We start from the raw sequence: 21,004 nt of genomic DNA on the forward strand, positions 1-21,004 counted from the left end.
AGTTCTTTTACATCATGTTGACTAATAATTATCAGTCAACAGACTAAATCAGACATTTATTCTAATAATTTAGCCTAGGAAGGGTCAGGCAGAGACACAGCAATGGTGCAACTGGGCCTACATAGGGAAGGTGCTGTGTTCATGTCCTGTCCTGTCCGGGTACTCACTGAGCGCACCAAGCATGTGCGTGTGCCCATGAACTGTGCCAGCTAAGACTGAGGACGGACTGTGGCCAGGAGATCCTGTTGGGGGTGCTTATCTCTTTGTCTCCGTTTCAGAAAAAAATGAGTCACTTTTTAAAAATTTAATCTATTATAGTGTAATTTTTTAAAATTTAGAACCGTTCTCATAAAAATTAATATGGTCCAAGATTTTATTTAAGTCATTAATTAATGAGAAAATCAATATGATATTAAAACTGGGTCAAAAGGCTATTTGAAGCACAGATACAGGCAGCCAGGACTGCTGCGATGAATTTGCGAAGAGGAAAAATGGCTAATAACTTAAAACGTGGTGTATGAGATGATCTTTTCTACAGGGTGGAAATGAATTGTGTATCTATGAGACATAATTCATTTGTACTGCCATAAATGGTAACCATTTGCATACAATTAGTTTTCTATAACTTAGTCTCTACTACAGAATCATAAAATAATCTAGTTATAGAGGTGAAAAGGAACACATCTCTATAAAATCATATAATCCCTGAAGGGAATCCCCAATACTCCTTTAAAAGGGCAGTCATCATTTTTGCTCATTGGAAATTTGATTTCTTTTTCTTAACAAATCTAATATTGATTCCGTAACCACACTCTTGTCCTGTGTGTTGTACTTATAGAAAATTAGCCTACTAAGCCCTTTTCCTTTCAAGATGGAAATAAAACCTTGACAGATTCTCGTAACTAATAGTCTAAAAGGGTTTGTTTGTTTGATTGTTTGTTTGTTTATGGCTATGTCACTGGGTTCCCATGTAGTTGACTGTGGTTCAAGTCCCAGACCCAGTGGCTTAAACTCACGCTGGGCGCATGTGCGTGAGTGCCCAAGATCCCAAGAGAATAGTGGAGGAGAAAGGATTGTGACGTGGCCATCGCCCCTAGGGGGTGATTTTTTGCTTTCTGTCTCTCTGACTCTCTCTGTCTTTCTGGCAAGCGCACATGCCCTATAGCAAAAACCTCTCAAAAAAATAAATAAATAAAAAATAAAGAAAGAAAATAGAATCTCCAAGTGTTTAAGAGAATCTGACATAATAATCCTGTAGGTTTACAGTGATATATCTAATTGATTTTTTTAATTTAAAAGATATAAAGGAATAAAGTTTGTGTAAACAGCACGAGCTTTCAGGAGAACCTATTACATTAGTAAGATTGATGAGACTTACAAAATTTGCTTAAATACTTAGTTTTTTTTAAGCTTTAGCTAAAGCACAATTGCATGACAATGTGAATGTACTTAACAAATTGTATACTTAAAAACGGCTAAAATGGTAAACTCTATGTTATGCATATGTTACCATAATTTAATAATAAAATATTTTTTTTCTAAAGTGAGATAATGAAAACTCTTAATTTGCAAAAGTTTCTTAAGGCGGGACCAGCAGTTAGCATAATGGCTATGTTGCTGAACTCCCATGTAGTCGACCGCAGTTCGAGTCCCGAACCAGGTGCCTTGAACACCCGCCAGGCATGTGTGCGTGCATGCCCAAGATGCCGAGAGGAGAAGGGATTGCAGTGTGACCATCTCCTCTGGGGGATGATTTCTCGCTTTCTATCCCTCTGTCTCTCTCTGTCTTTCTGGCAAGCACACGCACCCTACAGCAAAAACCTCCCCCCCCCCAAAAAAAAATGTTTCTTAAGGCAAGGACTCTTCTGTCATGATCCACCTGCCTCAGCCTCCTGAGTAGCCAGGACTGCAGAGGTATACCATAATGCTGGACTTTGGAAGGGGCTAGAAATTGAACCAGGACCTCTCATGTGGCCTCAGCCTACAGAGTAGCAGCATATTAATAATAGGTACCAATGTGGTAGGCTAGAGACATTTAAAATTTTTTAATGTAGTTCCAAATATTCAAGGGCATTTAGGATAACTAAATATGTAAATGGAATTAATTTCTGATGAATATTTAATCCACTAATTTATGAATTAATTATTAATCCAAAGAAACAAGTTGAAGGTAATAATTCTTTTCAGCATTAGATGTACAAATAAATGAAAAGACTTGGATTTTGACCTAGAGAGATTAGAGATGAGACAGGAGAGCTAAAAACTCAGATCACAATAATGAGTTTATATTATATTTTGTGAGCAACAGGAAACTATTAAAGCAATAGGGAGGGACCAGCAAATGGTGTAATGGTTACATCGCTGGACTCCCACATGCTTGACTGTGGTTTGAGTCTCAGACCTGGCAGCTTGGAATTCACACCAGCTACGTGTGCATGCATATCCAAAAATCTCCAAAATCCCAAGAGACCAGAAGAAAAGGGATTGTGGCATGGCTGTCCCCCTCCAGGGGGTATTTTCCCACTTTCTGTCTCTCCAGTGAGCACATATGCCCTATAGCAAAAATCTCTCTCTAAAAAAGAAGGAGAAGAAGAAGCAATAAGGAGTGCTAAATGAGTAGAATATTTGTACCTTAAAGATGATTAGTCTGGTTTGTTCTGTAGAGAAGAGATATGTGGAGACTAGATTGATGGCAGAAACTTTAGTTCATGGGTTTTTTTCTGTTATTTGTGTAAAATATAATGATTAGGACTAAAGTAATGAAACAGTAATTATAGCAATTTATACTGAACCTCATTATGTATCAGAAACTCTTCTAGACATTTTTCCTATACTAACTCACTTATCCCTATCATTTATATAAATGTTAAAAGTAGGTACAATTATTACCTTAGACAACCAGAAAAGCCAATCTTTCTCTCATTGCCATAATTAAAAACCATAGGGAAATTCAAAGAATATATGATTTAGCTCATGCCTTATCAATCTGATTGTGAATTAGGGACTAGGGAGTTAGTTAATACCAAAATATAAACAAAAGAATAAACAACTCCTCGTAGCTTTGGGTTCCAACTTTAAAGGAGAATAGGTCAAATACAGAAAATATTTTGTACATATAATAGTTAGTACATACATTATAAAACACAATTAAGCAACGAAGAACTCAAGTTGCAAATATACAAATTATTTAGAAAGGAACAAATGCATTTCTCATGATAAGTGTTTCAGGGAAGAGTTAGTTACTGATTTATTTGTTTGACTATGTGGTGGTTGTGGCATTTTATCTGCCAAGAAATCTTGTTTCACTAAATGACTAAACAAATGAGGATAACTTGAAAAATGAGTAAGGTTTTACATATGCCGTGAAGCCTCACAGGTCGTATTTTTTATCTCAATGGTAGCTTCACATTGCTGGCAATAAAACAAAAGCTAAATGGCTTGTCTCTTACAAAATGTGAGGTTTTAAAATCTGCATGTGTCTAACTGATCTCTCAACCCTTCAGACACTTCATCTGCACTCAATGAAATGTCAAGGTTCTATACTTCTTTGGCTCTAAGTCCACTCTCTAGCCACCCTATCACAACCTTACCACTTGCTCAATTGTATTTAAAAGAATCGGACAGGTACCAAAAGGCTTGATTTTCAGCTTTGTAAGGAAGCACAGTTGGTCCTAGATTTGCAATTCAAGCCAGAGAATTGGGGTAAGAGAGGAGGGTATTCTTATACAGAACCGAGTCATACTTTTATGAGCATACAACACTGCTCTGACTTTTTTCAGGGTAAGATTTTACAAGAATGTTATTCTAAACTTCTACCAGGTGTTCCCTTTGGTATTCTACAAATTAGGCAGAAAGATTTCGATAGACAAGCCAAAGGCAATGCCTACTGCCTCGTTAGTGTTCCACAGACCAGTTCATGCATTACAAACCATCCCAATGCTAGTCCATTATAGTGTGGCCATTCCCCACATCTCTACAGTAGTTTCTGCATCAGTTGACTGAAACATTCGTCCTCTGCTCTTAGTTGAGATCCTAGAATATTATAACCAGAAATTCCTGAAATACATTTTTCTAATATATATTCCCATTGAGCTTAATTTCAGAATATTACATTGTAAGCATGTCTTCTTTAACAATAAAAAACATTTGGGGGGACCAGCAGTTAGCATAATGGCTATGTCACTGGACTCCCACGTAGTCGACCACGGTTCGCGTCCCGGACCCAGTGGCTTAAAACTTACGCCGGGCGCGTGTGCGTGTGTGCCCAAGATCCCGAGAGGAGAATGGAGGAGAAGGGATTGTGGTGTGACCATCCCCCCGGGGGGTGATTTCTCTCTTTCTGTCTCTCTGTCTCTCTCTGTCTGTCTGGCAAGTGCACGCACCATATAGCAAAAACCTCTCAAAAAAAAAAAACATTTGGGGGGGAAGATTATAGATGTGGTTTTAGAGTATAATTATAATGTCAGTCCCTGATACTGCCCTCTTAGATAACTTCACTTACATTGTCAATGCACCAGATCTGACATTGAACAGTATGCCAACTGGTCTCAGTTCTTAAAAAATTGAAACCCACAAGAAATGAAGCTATAGTCATTATCATTTTTCTGCTGCTTTAAAGGTATTATAAGAAGCCCCTAATGTTACATAAAAGCCATCATCAGACAGTACAGATAGCATAATTTTGTTATTGACAGAGATTTAGGTTCAAAATCAGGTTTATTCACTAATCAGCATTTTGATTTTAAGAAGTTCACTTTTATCTATGGGTCTTATTTTAGAATTAAAAAAAGAAAGTGGGCTATGATAATTTCCCTTCAAATCACTGCATGCTTTATGAAATTATATGTCAAATATCTGCATGTAGAAGTGTTAAAAGAAAAAAAATTAATTTAGTGGAGTTCAACTGAAGAAGAAGAAAAAAAAAAAAACTTTATAGACTTTTGCCATAGGGTGCATGCTCTCACTGGAGAGAGAGACAGTGAGAGGGAAAGTGAGAATAACTCCCTGGGGGGATGGCCACACCACAATTCCTTCTTCTCCATTCTCCTCCTGGGATTCTGGGTAGGCATGCATATATATGTGCCCAATGTGAGTTTCAAGCCACCAGGTTTAGGACTCAAACTGTGATTGGCCTTGTCGGAACCCATGGATGTAACCATTATGCCATCTGCTGGCCCCAGTTGAGGAAATCTTAACATTATTTGAATAGAGCAGTTTCCCAGGCTAACTTTCAAGCAACTCCAGACAGCCTTATGGCCATAAAATAGCTAAGATCCAGAAAAGGAAACTAATGTGTGCAGGAATGGGAAAAGGATGTACAAAAGAAGGGAAATGCAGAAATGAGGTAGAAAAACAATTGGATTGCTTACATTCTGAAGTTTGTCAGTTTAAAAAAAGGGATTCCTTAAGATCCCAAGTGACTTGGGACCAGCAGTTAGTGTAATGACTATGTCGCTGGACTCCCATACAGTTGACTGCGGTTTGAGTCCCGGACCCAGTGGCTTAAACTCACACCAGGTGCGTGGGCATGCGTGCCCAAGATCCCGAGAGGAGAATGGAGGAGAAGGGATTGTGGCATGGCCATCCCCCTGGGGGATGATTTCTCACTTTCTGTTTCTCTGTCTCTCTGTCTTCCTGGCGAGCACATGTGCCCTATAGCAAAAACCTCTCCAAAAAATAAATAAAATAAAAATAAATTTAAAAAAAAAAACTGACGTGACCAATCCCACAGTTTGGGTTTGCCACCTTGTGACTTGAGAAATATGCCAGGTACAAGTGTATGCTTGCCTAAAATTCCAAAAGACGGGATATATGAAGAAGGGATTTTGCATGACCACTTCCCATGAGTGATGCTTTCTCCTCTCCCTTTCTCTCTGTCTCCCTGTCTCTCTGAGATCACATGCATCCTGAAATTTTAAAAAAAAAAAGAAATAAAGAAAGAAAAGAAAACTCATTTTAATAAACAAAAGAAATCAACAGTCTGTCTTGTGCATGTCCATTAAGGAACAAATCAATTCCATTTTAGCAAAGGTTTCAGAACCATTAGCTGTAGAAAAACATGTTTTCAGTGAACTCACAACTACAAAGCCATTCTTCACACTTGCAAAACATGCAAAAATAAAAAAAAAGGAAGGCAGATAATGTTTGTGGTTCTATCATTCTTTAGTTAGAAAATATTACAAGGTATGTATGTGGTGTCTAATAATGTAAACATGAATGATCAAACAACATTCATAATTGTGCAAAAGATAGCCTTTTTCCAAGCACCTTTTGAATCTACTAAATGATCCTACAGATTAACCAACTATCCTATTCATCATGAAAAACTTGCAAAGAATCCAGCACATTTCCTTCAAGTCTCACTGAATTATGGAAGGCTTATACTGAAAAATAAGGTTTATACTGAAAATAGCACGCTGGCTAAGACATATGCATGCCGTTTTCTCTATTTTAAATTCTTGTGTTTACTTTATCATTGTTGATAACTCAGCGTTCTATGCATAGTAAATACCCCATAACTACTTTGCAGAAAATAGCCACAGTGAACACAAACATAATTCTGTAATCGAATAACAGATGATTTCAATTTAAAGGGTATGATACCATTGAAGCATCCATATTCAACATGAGCTTTGATTTGGAGAGGATTAAGTCTTGTTAGTGAAACATTATAGGTTTCATGTTTTGCATACTTATTTCCAAGTCTATTTTTCCTTCAGTTAAAAAAAATGTATTTATTTATTCTGTGAGAGGTACAGACAAAGAGACACAGAGAAAGAGAAACAGAGAGAGAGGAAAAAAAGAGAAACACAGAGAGAGAGAAAGAAACTCTGCTAATAGGTTCTTCATGCTGTGTGGACAATATGTGCCTGGTATGTGATGGGAGGCCTCAGGACTCAAACTTGGGACCTTCCCATGTGGTCCAGCACCAAAAAGTATTACCCTACTATTGTACCACACTTTGTAAGCTAAAAAACGTAATTGAATGCATAAAAGAAAATGAAATTTCAAAATATTTTTTAAGTTAGAATTTTATCACTGAAATCACACTATAAAAAAAAACTGTCGCAATACCTTTCAATAATTTTTCCTATGTGAAAACATTAATAAATTGCAAAAGTCAAAATTGGTGGTCCTGGGAACCAGCAGTTAGCATAATGTCTATGTCGCTGGACTCCCACGTAGTCGACCGCGGTTTGCGTCCTGGACCCGGTGGCTTAAAATTCACGCCGGGCATGTGTGCGTGCGTGCCCAAGATCCCGAGAGGAGAATGGAGGAGAAGGGACTGCGGCGTGACCATCCCCTCTGGGGGGTGATTTCTCACTTTCTCTCTCTCTGTCTGTCTCTGTCCTTCTGGCGAGCACACGCACCCTGTAGCAAAAACCTCTCAAAAAAAAAAAAAATGGGGGTCCTTACTTTGGCACATAGAGAATGAGAATGTGTCCGATGATAGCTCACCCAGGAATGTGCACCAGAACCACCAGGGAGGTAGGGGAAGTAGCTGCTTTCTTGGCAGCAGAAGTGACAGTATCTGCAGCATCCGTGTAGGTAGACTGCACCGAGGCGCGATACTACTAAAGCAACTTATCCCTGACTATCACAAGAAAAGTGCCCTCTCTGAGATCCACATAGACTACTAACTGACTGGAAATGACTCCTGTTTATCAGTATATTAAAAGACTATACAAATCTTCCCTATGTAATCCTTTGAACAGAACCAACAATAAAGATCACCAAAGTAGCAGTTGCTTCAACAAACAGAAACGCCTTTCTTCACATACATAAACTAGGGGTGATATGGTGGCTTCATTATCATCTGGGACTTGAACTGCTTCCAGCTCCACCTGGTGATTGCTTACACTTGGTCCACGAGATGCTCCAACAACAGATCTAACTTGTGAACACCAGGAAACAAGTAGCGTAAAGCAGGGTCAAAGTAAGCCTACCACCCCTCCTAGGACAATTTCCCAGCATCTGGCACACACTTCCACGTATAGCCCTTTGTCTGGACCTTAGGCACATGACCATAGCTAATTGCAAATGTAATCCTTATTTTAGTCACCCATGTGCCCCAGAAAAAATTGGGAGTTCTATGAAGAGGTAGGTGGTTTTAGGGTGGGCAGCCTAATCTACGCCCAGCAGCTAAAATACCTGAAGTCTGAGTAGGTTATAAAATAAAGAATATTTCAAAAGTTGGGTGTCATTAGACCACAGATGTTGAGAGAGAGGAAATGCTATGGTTCATGGATTACAACTGACCCGTCAATCAATACAATGTAAATTTTCAGAGTTCTCCTACATTTCTGAAGTTCTCACACTTGAGTAATGTTTCTAATGATACAAGTTCTGTAGCCATCGAATAATTTCCAATCAAGGACAAGTGGCCAGAAAACCTGAGGAACTTATTTTGCTCAGGTTTTCTTCTGCTGGGTTAAAAAAATGCTTACATATCAAAACAGTTTTGGTCACCTACATTGAGATTTATTGTTAAGCAGGTGACATGGGAGTAGAAAAGTTCAGATGAGTGATATATGAAGTCCTGGAACAAATTTAGTGGGGAGTGGCAGTGGGGGAGCTGACAATAGTGGACAGACACCTTATCTCCCACTTTCTTCCTCATCTCAACTTTCTATCATCCAGGTTTAAGACAATTAGTTATCATGCACTAGACTATAAGCCAGCCAAGTACAATGCCAACCTAAAACACTAATCAACCAGTATGGAAAAACGAATGGTTCTTTCAGCAGAACATGACACTTTCAATAATACAGCAAGATCAAATAAGGAATACAGTTTAATCACTGAGGTACTTGGCAGAAAGAAGGATAAAATCTCTTGGCCATTACTTATGTCATGTTTTCAAATATTCACAGGCTACAGGCTTCTTTTTCTTTTAAGGTAGGAAATATATGCTTTTAAAAAGAGTATAGATTTTTCACGTTGGTCTCCAATACAAAGAGTTGGCAAAGTTGTTTTTGTTTTGTTTTGCATTTTAGCAATTCTAGTTCTGTTTTTTTCGTCTTGCTTACTTGTATTTGGTTTTGCCTTTCAAAGCTGACAATACAACTGGGGTCAGAAGTCTTCATTAACAGTCTCTGATAACAAGTTTTGTTCTTTTCTTTTCCTTTTTTGTTTGTGGAATTTGCCAGAGGGTACATGTGCTCACCATAGAGAGAGAGAGAGAGAGAGAGTGAAAGTAAAACCCCAACCCCCCTGGGACATGGTCATGCTGCAATCTCGTCTCCTCCATTTCTTCCTTTCTTGGGGACTTTGGTCAGACATGGACACACACCCATTGTGTTTTTCAAGCCTCTAGATCAAGGACTGGCACCACATGTGTAATCCAGCCACCTTAACCACCTTAACCACCAACGCCCTAGCTGGCCCAGTAATTCTAGCATGATATCCCCACAGGGTAATCACAATGTTCTCCTGTTTTGTCTAATCATTTTTACATATAATATCATGATTCAACTTCACAATTTGTTGACAGGTATTCATATGGGCTTTCCAGTAAAAGCATGTTCTACCCCAAATATTTGCAATAGGAAAGCAACCTTCTCTTTGTATAGACTGGGTCGGCCACTCTTTGAGATGGCTCTCAGTGATCCCTATGTCCTGTTTTTTGATCCCTCCATATTGAATCGAAGCCGGCCTGTGATCACTGAAGCACAGTAGAAGTGGCAGAGTATGGTTTTCAATGTTAGACTGTAAATGATATTGCAATCTTGTTTATTGTTTTGATTGCTCATGTTAGAGGAAACTAGCCATTATATCATAAAGATACTAAACCAGCCCTACAAATAAGCCCACAGGGAAAAGATCCAAAGCCTTCCCTCAACAGTCAGTACCAACTTGCCAGCCATAGTAGAAGGTGGATCATTTAGCCTCAGTCAAACCTTCAGATTGCTGAAGCCCCATTTAATAACTATGAAAAGCCTTGAAGCCAGAACAGTTCAGTCTAGCTGCTTCCAAGTTTCTAATCCACAGGAACAGTGATAGATAATAAATATTCATGGTGTTTTAAGCCTCTAAATTTAGGGCAATATGCTACACAGCAATATGTAAGTAATGCACACATAGTCACACACATAACCCACATAACTTCATAGCTTTTAGCCACTAGCTAGTTCCCACAGGGATATGCATTGACTAGCCTCTATCTTCAAATACTCCTTCAAAATACCTACATGCGCACACACACACACATACACATACACACACACACACACACACACACACATACACACACATACCCCTTTTAAAATATTAAAACTTAACTAATTAAAAAGTTAAAAACTTAACTATTAAAAATTATCCTTAATGTTTTGTAACCTCAATGTCATATTTCCTTAGTACCTAAAAACAAATTCCTTTCTTATCAAATGAAAAAGTATTCTAAATCTGAATGCTTTACCTTATTGGTGGTCATTTCTCTTTTTTAAAATACATATCTGCATCTCCAAGTACAGTTATAATTTACTTGTGTTTACTGTTATTTCCTCTACTTTATAATACACACTTGAGCTTCTTCTCAATGTACATTGTTAATCACAGAACATACTTCTTTTATGCATTCCAAAGCAATTCCTACAAAGTAGGGGATGCTCTTCAGTTGTATTCATGTTTAAAAGACAATTTCTACAACAAATATATTCGAACTGAGATGAGTAGTCACCTAGCTTCTAACCGATGGAGATTCCTCATTTTTTCCCATATATAGATCCTAAATGATAAAAGTCGTGTTTCTGAGTCTATGGCCTTATTTCCCCAAACAAAAGAGTTGACGATTTTCCACTAAACATGCACAAAGCCATCATCCTTTCAACAAACAATCCACTTCTTAAATACCTTATTTACTTGTCATGTTTCCTCCTCAGTCATTAATGATGTGGAAATATCTTGTCATTTATCCTCAATCATCCTAACAAACATAGATATATTTGTTTTGTATATATACCAAAATAATGTAGATATATTTGGTTTGATATATATGTACAAGTATTTATACATAGCTTTTCTTTCTAAGTGTGTGTGTGTGTGTGTGTGTGTGTGTGAAGTTCCCACATACATGGGAACTTCAAAATATTAATTAAAAATGGAATTAAAATAGAAATTTATTTTGGTGGAAAAAGTTTTCAAATGCAAACATGTTTTTTTTTTTCAAAATATGTGGTTTGCAAGAACTTCTGGAAGACCATGTGTGTGTGTGTGTGTGTGTGTGTGTGTGTGTGTGTGTATGCATGTAAAATGGAGAAATAGAAGAATTTTTTTTTCTTTTTTTTTTTTAAGAACAGACAGCCTTACCTCAGCCTCCCAAGTAACTGTGACTACAGGTGCATACTTCTGGGCCTGTTTGAAGAAGAAAAAATTTTCTAAGCATAGCTTCTCAGGAAATGCATATATGTTGGTAATTGTTTAATTCCATTCTATTGCAAAGATTTCTTTTAATTCTTCAGCAATCCTTACCAAATATTTAAGAAACTACACTATTAACAGTTAGGACCGTCTGATGGCAAAAAAGCACTCTAGGTGGTTGCCAGTATTCAGCAACAGCTTCTCAAAACTATCTTTTTTTTTTTTTTTGAGAGGTCAAAGGTATACTTCTATTTTTGCTATTAACAAGATACTAGCAAACAATTGGGTATGTAGATTCTGTCATGCAAATATAAACTCCAGGTCCCTCCAAAATTCATCTTTGTTTATCTTAGAATGCCCTTCATCTGCCTTGACCTGAGTGGTCAGTTTCATTCCAATTTAGCTATAATGAAAAATATAATATCTCAATAGAGAAAAATATCCAGAGTACCAAATTCTTTAACTTTTCAATACTCAGTGGCTTTGGCTGATAGGCTACATCCAACACAAACCATTTACCCAGTGTGAGGAGGGAAGAGTGGGCAGTGGGTTTGACAGGGAGCCAGCTGGTGAGCTACATGCAAATGAAACAGCTTAAAGTCCAGCCGCTCCCTCCACTCCTCTACCCTTTCCAGCTTTCCACACAGCTGTCAGCACTGCCCAGCCACCTCTTCTGTGCCAACTAGAGAGCACCATCTAGACAGTCTGGCCTGTTTCTCTCCTTCTGCCTCCTATGGAGTTTCTACCTTCTCACCACATGAGGAGCCTGCATTCCAGACCTTCGTGGTCATTATTTTGCCATTCGCCATCCCATGCTGCTCATTTAATTTTAGCAGTGAGCCTGTGAAGCATGGCCCATTTTATTCTTAAAAGGCAGGAGAGGCCACTGGGCTTACTCACTTATCCGAATGCTGCTTTCTAGTAACAGTGTGAGCTGTCTAGTTTGATGGATTTTTGGAGCTGCAATCTTTGACATATAAAATGTTGTACAGAGGCTTTAAATTCTAGAACTGAGTTATTTGGGGGTAAAATAAAAAAGTGCCTTCCCAGTGAGTTGTATTTCTTGATGATTAATGCTTATGAAAAATAATGGGCACTATTATATAGAAAAATATCAGGTGACAAGACTGTAGCTCCTCGCATTACAGAGATTTCATTTTATCCTGCTGCCTCTCTAATTCCTCCTCACTACCTCCCACTCCATAAAGAAAAAGCTTGAAATGGGGAGAGGAGAGAAACCAAAATGATTCTCTTTTATTCAGTCAAAATGGTAATCACATTCCCTCTCTTTCCCACAATCGTGAATAAACACACGTTCATACAAGCACACACAAGGATGTTTTACTTTGTGCTCACAGCTTTGTAAAGAAAATAGAATGGAATAGGTAAGTAGAAGACAAAGAAATTTATGAAGGCAGAGGAACGGGTACATAACTGCATATGCTACTTTACTACTCCAAAGAGGAAGTAAGCTTCATTTTCAAAGAACAGTTACCTCCCTTTGCTACTATCCACTACATTTTTAAAAATAGACTTTAATTTTTATAGTAGTTTCAGGTTCACAGAAAAATTGATCAGAAGGAGCAGAGATTTCCCATCTCTTCCCTGACCCTACATATGAATAGCTTGCCCCATTATCAGCATCTCCCACCAGAATAGCACATTTGTTAAAATCAATAAACCTACATTGACACATCATTATCACCCAAGGTCCAATAACATGCTTATTGATAAAAGAAAAATTTTACATTAGGTTTCTCTCTTGGTGTCATATGCTCTGAGTTTGGACAAATGTATGATGACAGCATCCAACATTACAGCATCTTAGAGGGTAATTTCACTGCCCTAAAGATCTGTGCTTTGCCTACTCATTCTTCCCTCCCCCTAAACCCTAGAAACCACTGACATTTTTATTGTCTCTGCAGTTCTACTTTTCCCAGACTGTCATAGCATTGGGACTGACATGGTACATAGCTTTTTCAGATGGGCTACGTTCACTTAGTAATATGCATCTAAGTTTCCTCTATGCCTTCATGCAAAGGCATAAAGTAAACATGAGGTCCAGAGGATAAATGACATCAGATTAAAAAAAAAAATAGAAAGAATACAGCAAAGTGGTATCTTCCTCTCTAAAGCTATTCTTTATTTTATCAATATAGGACAGAACATCAGAAGCCAAGCATGGGAGGCTAAGGGCATCGTGACAAAAGCCAGGAAGACCTGACATGGATCCCGATTCCATGCCTGTGTATCTGTGATGTGTTTGGCAAGTTTCTTCAATTTTCTGACCTTCTGTTTTCTTATTTATAAAAAGATGCTTGTAAGATGTCACATAACACCAGCACGAGTCTGGCACATCATAAACACATATAAAATCCTTATGGAATCACAGTGCAGATTTGCAGTAATATTTGATGATTAAGAAACAGATGTTCTCTCTCAAGAACTTAAAAATAAAGAAAATAAATGTGCTTCTGGACTAAAACTTGCATACATCATGGTTATATTAATCATCTGTGGGTTTTTAACTAATAGAGCTGAAGAATTTGGAAAAACTCAAAACTAAAACCAAGGTGATTGTAGTTTGGTAAGCAAGAGCCATTTCAATGGAATTGTATCTTATCTGAAGAAGGACGAAATGAACTGAAGGTCAGAGGGAAAAAGAAGAATCCAACACGTTGAAGATTAGCAATAGTTTCCAGCCTACTCTGAGGGGGGTGACAGGGCGTATGGTGGATATGGACTTCCCACATGGGTACCTCAGTTGTAGAGCAAGTGCAATGTCCTGGGCTCATCTGGCCTGGACAAAATATCCCTTAACATGATCACCTTCCTGTTCAACCAATAACATGCTTATCGATAAAGGAAAAATTTTACATGAATAAGTTTTAAAGTTTATGTGAGGAAAGAATGAGACACAAATCAGGCAGCTCTAAGAACCAGAAGAGGTTCAGAGATCTCCCTCTGAAATGTGGAAAGTAATTACTGACAGGAAAAGAAGGAAGAAAGTAGAAACAAGGAACAAAGGGTAGATGAATTGTTTAAAAGTTACTTTGGATGAAGTCAAAGCAATTTAGGGTTACAGTTAGTTGTAAAAACTTTTAGGAAAGTATCAGAGTAAAACAACTATCTATGGATGACAAGACTTAAAACAGCCATGATTCGAAATCTAATGAGGGTTTATTATAATGCGATCAGTAAGTACATTTCATTATTTCTGTGACATACATTTTAAAATAAGAAAAAAATATGATTAATAACATTAGAACAGAACATGTCAGATTTCTAGAAGTTTTATAAAACTTCTGGAACATTCATATCAATAACACATCCATAATTTTAAGGTTTAGCGTCACTTGCTATTTGATTTTGCTTCCCATATGTCTTGATGTGTTAAATATGTTTAATTATTTCCACATCTCTCTTTTTATGTGCAAAGAGAATGAATTCTTCTGGAATAATCTTGGGGCCCCCTGGAACATTACAAAACTAGTATGAGGTCAAAAGAACATAATTTAGAATTTGATTTTGTAACACTGTCAAAATGTCAAAAGATTTAAAACACACTTGACTTAATAGATCACAGGTCACTGTAAAATAGGATTTGGATATCTGTATTCATTTATCTGGAGTGGTAATTATAAGATTTCAGAGAAAAATACAGAAACTTAAAAAATTGTACAAAAAAAAAACACTATACATCTTTTATATGTCTTTAGTCCTTTCAGAAAGGACTCAGTTTCTTACATAATTAAAGATCCAATAAAAGACAATAAAAGGGGCTAGCCAGTGACGTGATGGTTAAGACAGCTGGAACTCACAAGAAAAACTGTGTGGTTTAAGTCCTGAGCTCAACAGTTTGAAAAACACCCCAGGCACCTGTGCAAGTATACCCCAAATCCTGAACTGAGAACAGAAGAGATTATGGCACGGCCTAACCTCAGGAGTGCTTTGCTTTCTCACTTTCTTTCTCTCTCTCTCTCTCTCTCTCTCTCTCTCTCTCTCTCTCTCTTCCCCCTCTCCTTCCTCTTCTCTCAAAAAAAAGCTCGCTCTCTTTCTTTCTCTCTCTCTCTCTCTCTCTCTCTCTCTCTCTCTCTCTCTCTTTTCCCCTCCCTCCTACTCTTTCTCCAGCAAGTGCACATGCCCAACAGCAAATTAAAGAAGGTAATAATAAAAATAACAAGACATAAAACATGAGAAATTAGGGAAGCTGGCAACATGAAAGTTAAGAAGGCTGGATCCCACATGACCAACTACACAGTTTGAGTCCCAGATCTGGTTACTTGGGAAACAATGCTGGGAGCCTGTACATTCATGCCCCAAATCCCAAAAGGAGAAATGGAGAAAAGATTGCAGCATGACCATCCCCCATGGGGGAGTGTGATTTCTCACTTTCCTTCTCTCTCTGTCTCTCTCTGATAAGTGCACATACCCTTTAGCCAAAAAATAAAAAAAGAATAAATTATCTCAATAAAATATACACTCTATTTTCTAGGCAAATCACACAAAAAATAAATCTTTTCACCAACCGAACTTTTAACAGAGGTAAGATCAGCTTCTAGTTTTGCACCAGTGTATTTTTGATACTAAGGCTAATTTTTATTATTATTTTTTTTTATTTCATTTTCTTTTATACATTCAATCACATTATTTAGCTTACAGAATGAATATTTCAACATGTGAACATTTCTCCCTAGTCCAGTTGATAAAACTATAAAATGATCTTCAACAGATAATACCACATATTCATTTTTATTCAACCAACCATACATGAAATTTCTCTTTCAAATTTTCTCTTTTCTCCTTAAATAAAATACATCTCTTGTCACTTACAGAATTGCTTCACTTCTTATTTATAATAGTTTTAATTAAATATAGTGACTAGATTTTAAGTTTTAGTGACTTTTCCTTTTGGAAATATATGTTTTTAGTAGTACAATTTTTTTTTATGTCTTTTAACAGGCTCCAAATCTCTAGCTTCTCTATACTGTAAATAACAAAAGATGCCAAAAGTATATAAACTTATTCTTTAGCAATTAATGTTTCAGTATTTTTTTCAGTTAATTTTTTCCTTTCATGAAAGAGAGATAGAGGTACCCCCCCACACACACACAGACACACAGGGACTACAGTTATGACTCACTCTCAGGTTTAGCCAGCTTGGATTTTGGTTGGATAGCATCCACTGTGAACAGAGATGCCTTGGGACATGAACCTGAGAGACTCTCTTGCCATGAGAGTCCAGCACCAGCATCATAGAGCATTATGTTACAACTCTACTGCTGGCTGGCCCTCAGCATTCTAAATTATGAAAAATGGCAGACGTTTAATGAATATCTATTACTTAATTTAACATAGTAAACTTTAAGGTGTCAAGTTACCAAAAAAGATTTGTTAGCTATTTTTAAGTAGCCATGTTTCATGCAACCCACAATTTTTAAAGATCATGTAAGTTCCACTTTCATTTACCAAGCTCACTCATCCTTAATAATTATGCTTGAATTACTAATGAAAATATTTATAACATCTTAAATAAAGTCAGCCATTGAAGGAGTTCAGTAAATTACATGCCAAGTTATTCCACTTTGGTGTATTGATTACTTTGTGTTGAAGGCACTGGAAACACAACAGATGCAGGTGGAAGCTTTCTCTGAACTCCTTTTATCTGCCATAAGACAGATCCTCTAAGGGAACTCAGCTGTCATCAGTCACCTCCCTGAAAGTTTTGTCTTCCAGGGAAATAGTTAGTCTCCTATCACAGAAGAGGAGACTAAAGGTCAACATCACACTCAAACTTTATCGTAAACTATAATCTATTCTTCTAAGGGCCCATTTGTCTCTCTCCAAAATTATTTATTCTCCTCTAAGTTGCCTGTGTTTCCTAGCCTTCTCTACATTAAAAAGGGTATATAAGCTCCTAAATCTCTCCTTTTTTTTCTTAAGAAGGAGGAGAAATTCACTTTTCTGTGATGCTTCTAGACACATAATAATAGGTATACTTTTTTCAAATGTAAATCTTCCTGTTGTCAGCTAATTTCATAAACTAACTTATAAAATCCTTGATATGTAGAGGTAAAGTCTTCCCTTGCTTATACCATCATCTTAAGTCACTCTATTTTGTTAATGAAACAGGAAAGTATCAAAAATATCACAGAAGCAAAGAGTTAAATGTAGGTCTTTCCTCTCTGCTTTGTTCTTTTATTTTCTTTCCTTTCTGATGGACGTGCATCAAGTAATTTATTTATTTATTTATTTAGAGATTTTTGCTATAGAGCATTTGCACTCACCAGTGAGACAGAAAGACAGAAAGTGAGAAATCAACCCCCAGAGGGGTTGTCCTTGCAACAATCCCTTCTCCTCCAGTCTCCTCTTGGGATCTTGGACGTGCATGCATACATGGCAGGCGTGAATTTTAAGTCTCCAGATCTAGGACTCAAATCAGTTGGCTACCTGGGAGTCCAGCAACATAACCATTACACCATCTGCTGGTCCCAAACAATTTATTTTTAGTATGCACTCTGGTTAGGTTGGATTTATGGTTTTACAGTCTTAAACTTCCAGGAGATAACATAAGCTCATTTGACTATTAAATCCAAGTAAAAAATATTAGATTGTCAGGAAAGTCATGATGTGTTTTTCCATGCTTTTTTTATGCCTAAATGCATCATGACCTTCCTGACAACCGAATATATATCTTCATTGTATGTAATGCTGACCATTTGGAAGACATTTCTATTTTTATTTTAGCAGTAACCTTAAAATTAGATTTTATTCACCAAAGGTTATCTCAGGCCATGTGAACAAACTCAAGAACAATTTGGTCACATTCTATTTCTCTGTAAGTTTTAGAATATTTCATTACGAGCACTCATTTATTTCTAAGTATATTTGAACAAAATTTAATTTAATTTAAATTTTCTATAAGAAATTTTAGAAATTAGTTCAGTAATACCAACCAGAAGTAGGAAAATATAACAACGTATACATTATACACAAACATATGCATTCATATAAATACTTGCATAAACATACAGAGAGAAGCAGATAAAGGCTGATTTAAAAGTTGCTTATATCTTGGAATTGTTGTAATTACAAGGCCATTAATTTGAAAGTGTTTTGTTTCTTTTCTCTTTTCTTTTTTTTCAATTTGCCTGAACACGCATGTACTTGCCAGGGGAAGGGGTGGAAATTATGACATGGAGACTGTCATACAACGACTCTTCTTCTCCACCTCTCCCTCCTTTAGGAATTTTTGGCATACTTACACATATGCCAGGTAAGTTCAAACCATGTAGTTGGTCATGTGGAATCCAGTTCCCTTAACCACTAAGCCAAGAGCTTTTTGTTTTCTACCTTAGCCTAAGGTTTTTTCAAAATGTTCAGCCAACTTAGCTAAACCTGTTGCTTCTCTCCATATAGGTGGGTTTCTAAAATATACATGTAAGACCATTAATCTTTTTTTTTTTTGGAGAGGTTTTCGCCAGACAGACAGAGAGAGACAGAGAGACAGAAAGCAAGAAATCACCCCCCAGGGGGGATGGCCACGCCACAATCCCTTCTCTTCCATTCTCCTCTCAGGATCTTGGGCACACACGTGCCCAGTTGGAGTTTCAAGCCACTGGGTCCGGGACTCGAACTGCAGTAGACTACGTGGGAGTCCAGCGACATAGCCATTATGCTAACTGCTGGTCCCAAGACCATTAATCTTAGGAGACGTCATTTACTCAGAGGTTAGTTAGGGTTGACTGAGTTGAGTTGAATGACGTAAAAGTGTCACACAACCAAATAATGTTTTGTCTTTAGTTCAGTGATCTTTCTATTAAAACACCCAGAGGAATGCAAGGATGGGAATTTAAAAGATTTAACATGGGGAACCAGCAGTTAGTGTAATGGCTATGTCGCTGGACTCCCACGTAGTCGACCGCGGTTTGCGTCCTGGACCCAGTGGCTTAAAACTCACGCCGGGCGCGTGTGCATGCATGCCCAAGATCCCGAGAGGAGAAAATAATAATAATAAAATAAAAAGTATTATTAAAAAAAAGATTTAACATGTATTAGGTTTATAGTCTTTATTGTGGATGAAGAGAAATGACAAATACCTAAACACAAGAGAATTGGTTTTGCTATTTATCTTTGCCTTCCAACTGTTATAATATGAATGTCTTATAAATAAATCTTCTACTGGATTTAAAAAAAAAGAAGTTTCAAAGTGGACTGTGAAATAAGGAACAAATTCATGTCTCTTTTGTCTACATTTTCCCAAATTTCTAAATTATTTTTGGTATAACTCACTGATTTATCTAGGAGTCATATAGTCAAAACAAGATGGAGGAGAAGGGATTGCAGTATGACCACACTTCATGGATGGGGGCAACTTTCTCCCTCTTCCTCTTTCTCTCTGTGTAGCAATCACATATGCCCCCTGGCAACTAAAAAATCTCAAATAAAATAAAATGTAATACATGTTAAGAAAGTAAGAACTATGTCACAAAATGAACAATATAAATGATAATTACAATTATGCCATCAGCATGAGCAATAATTCTTAAAGTAAAGTAAAATGTAAACATTTAAAAAATAAGAAAATGGCTGACACATTGGTTCAGTTCCCCTATCAGACTAGAGGTGGGGATCATGGTATGAGACCCTGTTGAGGATGATTTTTCTTTCTCTGTCTCTGTCTCTCTCTGTCTCTTACTCTCATAAAACTAAATTTTAAAAATTAAAAGTGAAAAAGGAAAATACATATGACCCAAGTGAAAGATACAGGAAAATGTCTTTTCAGAAAGAATAATTATAAAACAGACATAAAGATCTCTTTGGTGTTGTGCTTACTGATTTGAAGATTACTGAATCTAAGATAAACGGCCTTGAAAACAGAACCAGATTGAATTCATTTTAGTGGACTATTCAAGATAGAGAACTATTTCCTAGGTCATTTGGAAAATAATGGAATTCAAGTGCAGCACTAATCCAAAAGAATTTTCAAGAGTCAATATCAGCTACTTAACATGGTGATAGCAGAAGAGCCATTACTGTTGACTCCACTTCCATCACTCAGAAGTATTGCTTTGCTATTAAACTATGACTTCAGGGGATATTTAGACCTTTCTCCCCTTAAGCATCCCTCGTAATTTATTCCATCTGGAAGATCTGCATCAAGTATAATTTAAAATCTGCAGGCTTTATTCTCTCCTGGTGCAGAAGTATAACTCCCATTAGCACTAATGAAAGCTATCTGTACATCTCAAGCAGTGCACATATCATAAGTGTTTAAGAACCAAAACGTGTTGTGCCCTATGAGAGAAGCAGCATTAAAGAAAATCTGGATATAATTTTAAAAGTTGAAAACACAAAATATTGTTTTTTTCAAATAAGAGTACTATTTATAAAGCACGTCGAGGGCCCAGTCACAGCAGTGCAAGTGGTATGGCTGAGGCCATATGGGAAGCCTGATTCAGTTTTCTGTCTAACCTAAACAGTGGTCCTAGCTAATTGTAGGCTGGAGCTGGAAGGTCAAGACATGGTGGGACCCTGTCAAAAAAACAAAAACAAAAACAAAAACAAAAAAGATACTATCTCAACACCATCTATTTCTTTTTACTTTCTTTTTTTTTTTTTTTTTGGAGGGGTTTTCGCTATAGGG

The sequence above is a fragment of the Tupaia chinensis genome, unplaced genomic scaffold (assembly GCF_000334495.1).
Source record: "Tupaia chinensis unplaced genomic scaffold, TupChi_1.0 Scaffold140874_1, whole genome shotgun sequence".
Classification (NCBI taxonomy): Eukaryota; Metazoa; Chordata; class Mammalia; order Scandentia; family Tupaiidae; genus Tupaia; species Tupaia belangeri.